The sequence below is a fragment of the Varanus komodoensis genome, unplaced genomic scaffold (assembly GCF_004798865.1).
Source record: "Varanus komodoensis strain SLA01 unplaced genomic scaffold, ASM479886v1 scaffold5, whole genome shotgun sequence".
Lineage (NCBI taxonomy): Eukaryota > Metazoa > Chordata > Lepidosauria > Squamata > Varanidae > Varanus > Varanus komodoensis.
Window position 1 is genome coordinate 53,644,796 of NW_025336087.1, and position 13,804 is coordinate 53,658,599.

At 38.7% G+C, this 13,804-nt stretch overlaps 1 protein-coding gene across 17 annotated transcripts in view; it reads right to left on the reverse strand.

Moving 5' to 3' along the window:
* The window catches only part of PTPRD (protein tyrosine phosphatase receptor type D), a 530,840-nt gene that overhangs the window by 210,533 nt on the left and 306,503 nt on the right, over window positions 1-13,804 (reverse strand). The gene's annotated exons all lie outside the window — the stretch shown is intronic.

A 13,804-nucleotide genomic window follows, 5' to 3' on the forward strand; every position in this document is an offset into this window, starting at 1 on the left:
TAAAAACCACACGTCATCATTCTTATGGAAACTAATCCTTTAGCATACGTATGCCTTCAAGGAACTAAGTGTGGTGTGAATGCAATCTACTTTATCCTCATAGTTGTGGACTATGTTAGGCTGGAAGACTCAACCACTGCCAACAGGTCAGCATTTAGTCTCATGGCAGAACAGTGTGTGGGTCTAGCACATTGAAATCCAACATTTCAGTTAGTTATTAGCACACACTGATACCAAGCGAAAAATGAAGATGGGATATCTGATTTGACAAGGAACACAAGATTTCCCATTAGGAAGCAGAATCAGCGTAGTATGGTGGTTAAGAGCATGGGACTGGGACTCGGGTGATCTGGGTTCTAGTATGGAGCCAACTGGGTGACTTTAGGCCAGTCACAGACTCTTAGTCCAACCTATCCCATAGGAGATGATACTAAGAGGAGAAAGAGAATTGTGTAAGCCACTTTGAGTTATTTATAAGTAAAAAGGCAGGCTATAAGCCCAAAAAAAATATAAATAAATAATAAACAGATGTTTCTTAAACCTTAGAAGCACTGGACCACAATACTTAAATAGATTATCAAGAAACAGTCCCCTTAATGACTCTGGCCATAATCCACAACAAATGAAGCCACTACAGTCCACCCAAAGGGAGGGAACAACATGAGCAGCTATTTTACTATAAACAATAAATTCACTTTACAATAAAGCAACGCAACGCAACGGAAAGCAAAAGCATTGTACATTCCCCTTACATTCTGGGCAACTGATGTAAGTGACTTCAGATAGGAATATAACAAAACCAACTTCTGGCATATGGTAAAGCAAGATGATGTGTTAATCATCATATCAGGACGTCTGGACAGCAGTGACACCAATCTTCAGCTCAGCCTACTGGAGAAGAGAGGAGGATTGAATCCAAAGCAGCCGAAGCTGAAAAGGGGGGATTATAGTCATTAATGCTTTGTAAAGGACATGAAACCTCATGCTTCAGAGATTAACCTAATCTCTAACAATTAGAGGCTAGGCTAAGACTTTCATTGGGGAGTAGGGCAGATTACCCCACATATCTTACACAGCCCACTGAAGCATCTGTTGTTTTATCATGTCTGGGGTTTCGAACGGCAGACCCTTAATTTATACAGGGCTCCTTTTCCATGAGGAAATCTGAAAATGAGACAGTCTCATGGTAAGTGTAGACCATTACACTGAAATGAAACCAGCTGGGCAGTACCCATTCTGGGACTAGCAAGGAGAATGATCTAAACTCAGAGGTATAATAATGATCAGACTACAACTTTCACAGAAAGGATCCATTGTTCCAGTCCTCCTTCCCCATGTCAAAGGTCATAAACACAGGTCATTCAGGAGCACCAGAGTGCACATTTAATGGAATGAAAGAGAAATATGTTAACAGTAAATTGATAGGGGCCAGGATTTGAAAACTGAAACTGTTTCTATGAGCTCAGTGGGGCTTTAAACATATTCTTTCTCCTGCCCCACTTCTCAAATACCAAATCCCTATGCCAAAAGAAAATACTTTCTAAAACAGTTCGTGCTACAGCTTGCGAATTCACAGTTCTAAGGAAAAAACCCCAAGAAATTCACCCAAACAGAGGAACAAAGAACATACAGATGAAAGAAGGGTTTAAAAGAATCTGACAAATGGTAAAGAAAACCAAGTTAAATATGGATAGTCCTAAATATTTCGTATGTCTCTTTAAAATGTATTAGTATGTAAGAGGCATCTGTCTCCCACACCCCACTGTCCCCTTGGCCAGAGTAAACAATTTGGATAATTGAGGTTGCAATGCATTTTATAACACTGTCTCCCAAATGCCTGTGAAAATAAAATCCTTTTAAGTATTTTTCAGGAAAAAGTAGATAAAAAAACATCCTTCAGGTCATATTATCAGGATAGTATCTTCTCTCACCTCTTATCTGAGCAGACAAAAGATAATTTAACCTATTATTCTACAACACACGAGGGAAAACTGCTCTCTTTTTTGGCCAGATGCAAAAAAATACCCATGCTTGGTATGAAGCCTTGGCATTCCTTTAGATATGCAGGAAAGAATGCTACATAGACACATAATATCCCTTTATTCCACAACACAGGGAGAAAACTGCCCTCTTTTTCAGCCAAATGTAAAAAACACCAACAAGCCCACCCAAGCTAAAGATAGGGCCTTGACTTTCCCCTAGATATGCAGAAGAGAATGATACACAGACAAGTAATAACAGCACCGCAGAAAATAGACTATAACAAGTTCCATCTTCTTTTCAGTGGGCAAATGCAAACATAGACCACAGAACATGCTATTTTCCCGTCTTTAAAACTTAGACCACAAGATGAGTGAGCCACGGTTAAGAAATATTTGCATCAAACAAAAGCAAGAATGTATTGCATCTTAATGAATGTTAGTCACATTACCTCTCAACACTAGGCATTTTCTATCAGCATTAGGATTTATACAAGGGCAAGATTTAATTTGAGAGCGACATTATTAAGAAAGGATAAAAATGGCAACAACAAGGTCAAGGAAACCAACCCAATTTTTATTTTAGGATTACACTCATTACTCTGTTACAGAAACACTTCCTTATTGCTAAGGATTCTTGTCATCAAGTTCAAGCTTCTGACTTCAAGTGAAGCTAATCACCTAAAAATGTAATCCAGAGAGACTTGCACAAAAGCTAATGCACTATTTCAGACAGAGGCAGTAGTCTACAACTGTGATGCTGCAGAAAGTAGCAACAGGGAAAAATAAGGCAGAATGTTCAAAATTGCAACTAGCTGGGTTTCTGCTCTGCTGCTCATAAAGCAGAATTTGGTTACCAGAAATTGTGTATAAACGAAGTGGGAAGCCAATCAGGAAAGAGAGTTCATTTCTTGTTTCTGTCAACCAAGCATTAGGTTCGGAACACTGAAAAGAAAGTCAACTCAGTAAAATGGCATATACAGCAGGACCCCTGTATCCGCCAGCTCAGTTACTGAGTTTTCAGTTAACCATGGCTGACCTTGGCCAGAGAGAGAAGTCAAAGTGCAGTAAAGTGCCAAAGGAAGTCTTAAAGTGCTTCCTGTAAATGAAAATTCTTAATTTAATAGGGCAAGAAAAAATTGTATGCTGAAGTAAGAATGAATGAAACTGGGAAAAAGCAATGCATATAGTTTATTTGAATTAGTTTTGATAATATAGTTTATTTGATTTTATTTTGTAGCTTGCTGCCCACTGCCCACGGGGCACCTGCTTGTGACTGTCAAACATCTAATATTTGCTGTACTTGACTGAGGAAATCTGGCTAGCCCTGGTATATAGTATAGTATTTGCCATTGTTCATAGTTTCAGACATCATCTGGAGCACTTGGAACCAATCCGCACGGATATGGAAGTCTGCTATATTTAAACTGTCAGTTCTGTTTTCCACCGGTTGCTAAAAGAGTAGTCTTTTCTAAATACTTTAAATATCCATTTCTAAATAACATGGAATAGCTGCATCATTTGTATAAGGAGATTTGATCTGCCAAGCAGATCCTTCATTCAGCATAATGACAGATGCACACACTGGGCAGCAAGATGGACATGTCTACAGGTCTGGATGCAACCATGCATTACAAACAAAAATAATTTCTGCATTTACTCGTTCAACAAGGTGCTGTACCCTGTATTCTCTTTATTCAGTTACAACATTTCAAATCCAACATCTATGAATTATAGATGTTCATGCAGGATCAGGAATATGTGCTTTATTTAATTATGGATATTATGAAACAGGTTTAGAAGATATAGGCTATACTTTAGGAAAATCATGCCATATACCTATTTTAGGAACTTAAGTTTACTTGTTTGCTTGCTTTAATATTCTTTCACTGAACTTTAAAACCACCTAATAATTGAAGTTCTGTGCCAAAAAGGGGGGGGGGGAGGAATAAAACCACCACTAAATAATGTAAACTTTAAACTACCACAAAGTCAAATTAAAATCACCAGCAGAAGAATGTTCTAAGGGGTAAAATCAAGTGTGACTACCTATAAGCATCCAAATTCAGATGGTTACAGGTATTCAGTGGAAGGTGAATATGGTTAGGATTGCCACTGTGCTCCCCTTCCCTTCCAAAACATGCAGTTTGCAGCTATTGAAATGTTTCTTCCTTCCTTGTTTACAGAAGAGGCTGAGCCACCACTCAATGTTTTCTGAAAATGGCAGTGCATTATTCCTCCCCTCTGCACCACACACCCCAACCCTAAACTTAACCCTAAGGCTCCCCAGGAGGCCATAGCATTGTACCCCAAAGGACAATAACATGGTTATTACGTAAATTTCTGACAGAATAAAATGGTTTTCACCTGGGGTAGAAATAGCAGAGTGTAGGCATCAGCTTAGCATTTCTGGGGAAAGCATTCCATAAATAAAAGGCCTTCTCTCTTGAAGTCTCATCTTTTGTGGAGCTGCTGATCTTAATGTCTAGATAAGTAAATACGGTAAGGGACTTTATTCAGGTATTACCTAACATAAAATAGAGTTGGATCTGATTCCTTTTTTATATGTAAGGGGACACTTCAATATGGGGAAATGGGAATTCTTTTGCAGCTTGCTTGAAATATTCAGTTGGAGACCTTTACAATAGTTTATTGTATATTACTGGCATTACTCAGTCAATTCTGAGTTCCTGCACTACTTGACATTCGGGTTTTTTTTTTTTTTTTGGTATTTTAAACTAGTTTGTGTTATGGGTTGAAGTGCAAGAAAGGGCAAGTCCCTGACATTTCCAAGGTAAACACAAGGCAACATATGAAACTATTTGACTTGCAGACTGTAGAAAACACTCCCTCTATAAGGTGGACCAAATAGTTCATGTTTTTTTTTGACATGAGAGTTTGAAAAAGTGTGGGTTGGGGAGAGAGTTAGGAAATAAGAAACTGCTTACTTGTAAAGGTTTTTGCCTAATACATTTGCACAGATAGGGTTTTATTTGATTGCATTTCTTCTCTCTTGGAAAAAAGAAAATAGATTTGAAAAGAATGTCCATTCTTTTACCATATTCTTTTCAGTTTCAAACTGTTATTTTCTAAGATACAGTTTTAACAGAAAAGGGAATGAAAAAAGAGGAAGCAGAGAGAAAATGACTCTGACCACATTCATAAACAAACAGTTAAGTTTAAGTATTTTTAAAAAATATTAATGGATTAAAATAATTTTAAAATTAGCATGCCAGTTAAACATTTACAAAGTTATTTTGTTCTTCCCTCCATACTATTTTAAGAAAAAAGTTTATTCTAGCTGTTACAAGAAAAAAATAGTGCCTGTCAAAGTATAAAAACAGAAATCAATAGGCACAATCAAAGCACAGTCAAAGCGCCTGGCTGACTGATTTCGATGGGAAAGTGAAGTATGTGTGTTAATTTGCTTCCATTTTACATGGAAAAAAACAGACATATTAAAAACAATCTAAAGATTTTTAGTTGAATCAAGAAGGGGACAAATACAACTATCTCATCTATGAAGAAAGAGCTGAGCGCACAGCTAATGTAAATATGGATGCAGATATACATAAGAATTGAAATAATTTGATTTCCCACAATTTTGACTGACGTGATGAAGGTAGAGATGTTCATTTCCATGTGGGCTCTCTATCAAAAAGTACAATTTATGATGGAAGGATCAGGAACAAGGGGTATTGTGTTGAAATTTTTAACAGAAATATGAAACCTGGACTGGGTGAAGGGAAGATGCTTAGGTCTAAAGGCCCAGTACATTATACAACTACACAATTGTTCATATTTTCATCCCTTTTAATTTATGCCGCTGTACAAAAAGAATTTGTTTGTATTTAAAGTGTTTTGTTTTGTAATCACACTTTAGTTCCATAGGTGAAATAGGTCTCATGTTCAGAAGACTGAATCTCAGACCCTGATTGAGTACAGAATTGCAAACAAAAATGACAATGCAACATTTATAGCAGCTGTTCTCTGTATCAGCCACCTGTTTCTCCTTGAAACCTTTCTGACTTCTAGCCAGCTGTTCATATCCCTACTTTTGTTTCTGAGTCTTCAGGAAAAAAACAACTAAATCAAATGTAGTTCAGCCTTATCACTTCCTTTGAAAGATTCTACTTTCATATATGCAACTGCATTTTGAACTTGTTTGTAGCACATGCTATTCAGACATATATTCTGGGTTTATATTCTTTGCATCTTGCCGTTTTACTTTTTTACAACAATTGTTATCATTTCCTTTCTCTCTCTCTAGTGCTTCCAAGCCAAGCAACTACGTCTAAACTAAATTTGTTATCAGTTTATACACTTCTATCCTCACAAGTAAAACAAAATATTTTCCTTCTTTCTTCCAAATGTTTGTCAAGCACAATCTGATTAGAGATAGTATTCCACTTTCAATATCAAACTTCAGATATGAATGAAATACAGCTATCGCTTGTTCAATTACATTTTTACCTACTTCTACTTCAGCATACTTGGCAGGACAACATGACTCATATGGAGGTCAAAACAACTGTACCAAGATGCACCCAAGCCAGTTTTCAGGCTATGAGAACTTTCACTGTGGATTATAGCTTAGTCTTAGAATATATAACACAGAATATTAATGCATTTAAATGGAAAAATAGTGGGGGATTTATGAATTGCTTGTTTTCCGTCTTCTAAATGAAGTCTGAACCTAGTGAACTAGCTGGGCTTTGAACCAGAAACCTTGCAGTTGAAATCTTGTACCTGACAAAAGCTCAGATTGGTGGCCTTAGACAAGCTTTATTGCCACCACTGCCACCTGCAGTAACATGGAAATAATGTTGGCTTTATGTGAAGCATGTTGATTATTAGGGTTATAAAAATATTATGCGCTGCAACCAGCACGTGCTTCTGTCTCACACACTCATTGTAGAAGCACATACACAGTCCTCTCTCTTATAATTGAGTCAGTAAGATTGCCAAGCAGCAAGATTACAAATAAAACTTAAGCATGACATCTTTGACTCAGTACAGACTGATATTTAGTGTTAGGTCAAAATGAGTGAATGCTTCACTTAAAAAAAAAAAAAAAACCCTTCTGGAGAGAGTTGTTATTGTTGCTCCACCCTTTTGCCAAAGTATGCAAAAATATTCACAAGAACCTGACTATTTTTCCCCAATACTCATTTCACTTTGAACCAACCATAATTAGGTGACAAGCTGCGACGGAATGTGAATGGGATCCCATTCACAGCATAGGTGGACAAGAGCCGTTTCTGAATGCACATTCGAATATAGCAGTTGTCACTCTACACTGCTTTGCTCTCAAAATGATGGTCGTTCATTTGCATGTGCCCATTCACATTATATCCCAATTGATTATGCCTAATCATATGTAAATAGAGCTGCATTGCTGTGCACTGCTGGACGGCAATGAAACTGCAGTCGTGTGTAAGCGTTGGCTATAGAGTGCTAATGCATGATCTTGTTTGCAATATCATCTATGATTGGGTGTGATCACACAGTGAAGCAGTATTTTCAATTTTTAAAAAACTGAAAAATTGATCAGGGGAACAATGGTTGTAAACAAATGGAAAATAGATGGAAAATAAATATTCTTTCTCTTATATATGGAACTGCAAACAAGTCTCATAAACATTCTATATAGTATTTCTTTTGCCCAGAAAGAACAGTAAGTGTTCAAAGTGGTGTGGATATACATAGGTGGTAGATGCTTTTTACCACCTATGTTATGAGTGTCCAGTTTCATGGGCATATTGGGAAATGGACTCCCATGGATTTAGAAACAGCAACTGTATCTTCACAAGGAACTTCTTAGCCTTTCAGTAACTGCAACAATTGTGTGGGCATCTAAGTGGAAAAATTGTATCTACACCCTCACATCAATAATTGTTCCTTACCGTTCAACTTTCATTTATGGCATAAGTTAGGTGACTTTAATGGCAGGACAACAGAATTGTGGATTATCCTGGTTTACTGAAAAGGAGCAGAATGGCAGTGCGTACAACCCATTCATTTTCACTTTGCTCATCCCATCAAATTCTGAATCACTTGAGGTGCAGAGGCCAGAGGCCACAGCTAAAGTGCCATGGCTAATGGACCCAGAGATAAACCAGGTGGTTGCTGGGAGCCAAGCAGTTTCAAGTTCAGTGCAAAAGTTTAATGAGCATACTAATAGGGAGGGGGCAGACCTTATACCATCAATCCAAGCATCAGATAAAAGGGCAGACCAGTTGAAAAGCTTCAGATGCTCCAAGCTATTGGCCCTGAAAAAGAAGGATGCAGTCGAAAATGTGATTTGCTCTTTTCATTTCGGAAGGGAGAAGCAGAGTTCAATTGGGAATCAACTTCATACAATTAAGCCTTGTTTCTCTAAAGGCTAGTATCTTAACTTTTGGCTTTTGTTTGTTGGTCTGTTTTTGACTTCGACAATACTCTTCTTTAATACTGAACCAGCCTAGCTGGTCAGCTTTAATAAAGTGTTTTCATTGGAAATACATCATCTTGGTCTGCTTGGAGGTCGAGGAAGAAGAATGGCTGTACCACCCACTTTGAAAGCAAAATTGCAAATTAGGAAGTCAGGATATCTAAATGTTTGATACCCCAAATGAGCTCCCTCTCCAAGAAAGCAAGAGAAAAAAATATACTAGCAGCAGCTAAGAAAGTTTTGAATTCAGGCTACAGTGTGGTCCCTTCCCCTTTTGCTATTGTGCTGCTAAGGGCAAAATACATCTGAAAAAGTTCATTATGGCTTGAACATCAGGAAATGTACTATGCCACAACCATGTGGTTGCCTCAAACCCAAGATTTAAGATTTCAGAACAGGTTCTAATTTGACATATCGACAACATGCTTGTAGGATGAATAGTGGTTCTCCAGACAAAGCATACTTGGACTACGCTTGCGGCCTTGAAGGCGATTGTGCACATTGTGCTTGCATCTGTTAATCAAGCCATGAAGTTACATGGCACAGTTCCATTTGCTCATTTTGTGGACAATGTACAGTATCTTGCCAAATACCATGAAGATGCTGGGTTTAAAGGAAAAAGAACTGTGGGCATAATGGCACTGGGGCAAAAACAGTCAGATTTTAGTTGGAACTAGATGTGAGATGAAGCAACTGAAAAAGACTAGCAAAGCAGGATGTAAAGTATTTAAATGGGTGAAGAAGTTTAGAATAAAATTAGACAGATGAACAGGGCAAAACAAGCCACACATCTATGCGGATTAATTTTAGTCTCATTGAAGTAGACAGAATAATCCTTATAAAGCCAAGCAACAGGATAAAGGATACTTGATGTATCAAAGAAAACATTAATTCCATTATCTTTCAATCCAAAAGCAGTAAAAAGAAGCATGCGACATCAGGACAGTGTGAGGTGCTGGCACTGTTGGGCACCTGCTGCAGTCCTTATTCCAAAATAGCATCCGCTGCCATTCCCTGGAGCCCTGTCCCTGCTTCTCCTCACTGCTGTTGGAGCTTGCTCACCTGTACTCTTTGAGCAAGAAAGCAGTGAATGAAGCAATGAGGGGGAGCTGTTACCCTTATCCTCTCCCTGTGGAAAGTGATGTGTTAGCTGCAGCAGGAGTAGCAAGGGAACAGACAGCAGGGACAGTTGGAAGGAAGAACTGTCAGGCCAACAAAGGAAAAGGCTAATGTGTTTAAACAATATACTTTGAAAATGCATCAAGAGGACTACAATACATGGACTTTCTGCACTGGGCACCATTCAACTGAGCTATTAATCTGCAACTATGCTTCTATTGGAATGGCAAAGCTTTTATTGGAATGGCAAAATCTCTAAATTACATTGATATCTGCAGGGATAGGTACTCAAGATTTATGATTTACCAAACACATTGCTTATTAGAAAAGATAGATCCTATTTACTTTCCTGTTCATGTAAGTGAGGGGAGGTACACCTCCCTGCCCAGCCCCTTGTACCATATACAACACCACTCAACAAGTTATAGAACTACTGCCAGTGACTGCATTTTTTAAAAAAATGCATAGTTTTAAAGGCAGTTGGACAGAGAAATTATTACATAGGTGACTCTTTCATTTATTTTATTTATTTATTAAAACATTTCTATGCCGCCCCTTGCCAAAGCCTCGGGGTGGCTCACAACTCAAAATAAAATACAATAAAATACAAAAATAACAATATAAAATTAGCAATATAAAAGAAGTCGCCCTGGCCAGATAAATAAGCAAATATTGTTAACAATTAAAATGACGCTTAAATAAAAAGGTCCACTTTAGAGAAAACAAACATTTATTTTACAATGACTATTTCAGTGGATCTTCAGCTCTGGCTTGACAAAAAGCAGAAAAATACATTTTGCCAATGTAATGGGATGTTCAACTGTCTTAGAGTCCCACTCCTGATAATTACTCACACAGTTGGCTGATTCACACATAATGGGAATCCACCATGGATAAATTTCCTTGTGGAATTCTCACTGTGGTGGCAGCCACCATTTTGAGTATTTGGGATGTAGTGCACCACACATTTTTGTTATATGTGGGTCCAGTGAAGGTGGGTCATCGGGGCAGTTAACAAGCCATCTGTGGAGGGTTCTCCTACTCTTGTGGTTCATTGAAGATGGAAAAGAAGAAGGTAAGGTGTGAACAAAATCCATTTCTATGGTAGGCACAAAAAATTTAAAAAAAACCTTTAAAAGATGAAAACATCTGGTTTAATTCTCATGTTCCCATTAAAAACATTCAAAATAGTGACCTGACTGGAGTAGGAACACTGTGTGTGTGTAAAAGTTTCCCTCCAGAGGCAGCAAAAGAAAACTGTATCTAGCACACAAACATGCCAACTGTAAAAAGTCTGTTCATGTTACAAAGATACAAGGTCTCCTGGGATACATGCAGAGAGTACTTAGGAGACCAAGGGGAATATCACCCATGGATCTTGATGTTCTGAAAAGAGTAATCTAGGTTAGTGAGGAAACAGCTAACCCATCATGGCTTTTTTTTAGTATGGCTTATTGTGACCAAGGGAAGTTGGCCTTGGTGTTTTACTTCTACCTTGCATTGCAGTTGTGCTTGTTTTTTTTTTTTTTTTTGTGGGGATTTCCAGCTTGTTGTGGTACAGCTTGTTGTGTCATGCAGACACATCCAAGGTAGATTGTTGTTGTGGGTAACAAGCCATCCAGAATCCACTGACTGTCCTTTGACCAGTTCATATAAGTAAAACACCAAGGCTAACTTCCCTGGCCATAAGCATGTGTGCTAGACCAGTGTTTGCAAAAGTGAGAGCACCGCTGGGGAAAGTATTGTCATCATTTGACTCAAGCAATTTCATATCTATCATTCTTTAGTCAGCCTACAGCATTTTGAAAGATCATCTTGCACATCAGTACTTCCCTCTCCATCAATATATTCATTTCTACTCATCTACAATGTATGCATTGGCAAGGTTCTCACATCATGATTGCTGGTCAATAAACCGTAGATTTCATTCTGGGAGTCATTGGTGTGCCTGTGCAGTGCATCCTTACCCCATCCCAACTTGCTTCATTTATTAAACAACAGTTTCCTGTGATGTCTGAATTGGGAAACAGTGGTATAAAGACTCTCTTCAAACTAAGAATATCAAACTAGTACCAGACAATTGAACAGACTGAGATTGCAAAGCCTGAAACAATCAACTAAAATCATAAGCAGAGTCCTGCAGTACCAAGCCAAGAATCAATATCCATACTGTTGCAGTGTTTTTGGACGCATTTTATAAAGGGAGGCTTTTAAGCTGCATTCCTGTATGCACTGAAGTCCTACTCAAGTCACTGAGTAAATGTGCACAGAACTGCACTAGAGTCCATCAGAAAGCATTTCCCACTTTTTTCTGGTTACCAGTCAGTCAACAAAACATGCTTCTGCAGGCAGACACTTGATTGAAATCTCACATATAAAATGTCTAAACATTTCCTTAACTCTTGAACACTGGATCTGACAAGATGATTGACAAGATGCTGTCAATCATTTCTATCAAATTTAGTGAAAACTTTACTTACCACGTTTAAGAGCAGTCCCTGTTTTTACCCATCCTCCTTTTACCAATGCCCCTTTTTGTTTAAAATACAAGCAACACCATCCAAAAAGTTTATATTTATTGTCTAGTATCTTAATACTGATGCATAGTTCAGAGAACAGTTTACCTTTCCAGAAGAAGCAATAATCTAAGATATATTTGATCTCTCTCTCTCTCTCTCAATTCTGTAAAAACTGAGATTTACCTCTACCACAGCTTTTCTAAACCTTTGGTATAAATCTATGATTTGTAAAGGAATACAAAATTGTTTCAAGTTACTTACTATAGGCAAGGATAAACAAATGGGAATGGCAGACACAGACATCGATGAGGCAACTTTTATATGTTCCACACCATTTTGCTCAGGATCTCAGTATGTTTTAGGAAGATGCTAAAACTTCCCTGGCTGACAGTGCCACATTAAAGATTATTAAGAGTATTTCTAAGATTCTTAATCAAATAATTAATAAAAGCAGGTTGCTTACCTGTACCTGATGTTCTTCGAGTGGCCATCTGTGCAGTCACACATATGGGTTGCTGTGCCTGCGCAGTGCCTAGGCCGGAAGATTAGAAAGCTAACTGTTTTTGGTGGGAAAACTCCGCTCCCCTCCCCCCTTTGTGGTATAAATAGAGCGAAGTGTCCGCCATTTTGCTCAGTCTTGAAGACCGCACGTTCGCCCTCTAGAGGTTAAAAATAAAGTAATAAGACACCATTATATTCCCACGGTACCAATATGAATTATAATACGGTACCGAGAACAATCTCTCGTCAGCGATATAACCTCCCGGTACCGATGCCATTAATATTTTGGTACCAAAAAAAAAAAAAACCCACCACCCAGCAACATAATCCAAATGGTACCGATGCAAATTATAGTATGGTACCGAGAAAAAACATGATATCCACTCACCAACACCGAGTGGGGCCGGCGGGTGGGTTGTGTGAATGCACAGATGGCCACTCGAAGAACATCAGTTATAGGTAAGCAACCTGCTTTTCTTTGTCGTGGCCTCTATGCATCACACATATGGGTGATTTGCAAGCTTACCAGACTCGGCAGAGGGAGGTGTCATCATCGAAGAACAGATGAGAGAACAGCTCTACCAAAAGAGCAATCCCACGTATATCAAGCCGATAATGCTTGGCGAAAGTACATGGACCAGCCCAGATCACAGCTCTGCAGATGTTTTGCAACGGAACCCCTGCGGCAAAAGCGGACGAGGTCACTACTGCTCATGTAGAATGGCCAGTTGGAGAGACAGGTAAGTCTATTTTCGATAGCTGATAAGCCAGGACAATAGTCTGGGTGATTCAATTAGAGTCTCTGAGATGATATCGGTGATCCCTTTTTTTGCTCGGAGTATTTAACAAAAAGTCTATTAGTAGTACGAAAAGATTCAGTGCGGGATCTGTAAAAGGCCAAGCAGTGGTGAACATCAAGCGTGTGTAAAGCACGTTCTATCGGGGTCGACGGTGATGGAAAGAAAGCCGGTAGAACGATATCCTGATTCAGGTGGAACGATGTGGCCACCTTGGGTAAAAAGGAGAAATCCATCCGAAGGACAACTTTTTCCTTATGGAAGTTCAGAAATGGTGGGTCTATGTGGAGAGCACAAAGCTCGCTAGCTCTTCGTGCTGATGTAACCGCTACTAGAAAGGCAGTTTTCCATGACACCAGGCGTAAGTCCGCAGTTGCTAAAGGCTCGAATGGTGGTTTGGTAAGCGCTTGGAGTACTACAGAAAGACTCCACGTCGGCATGGCAGGGCGAATAGAT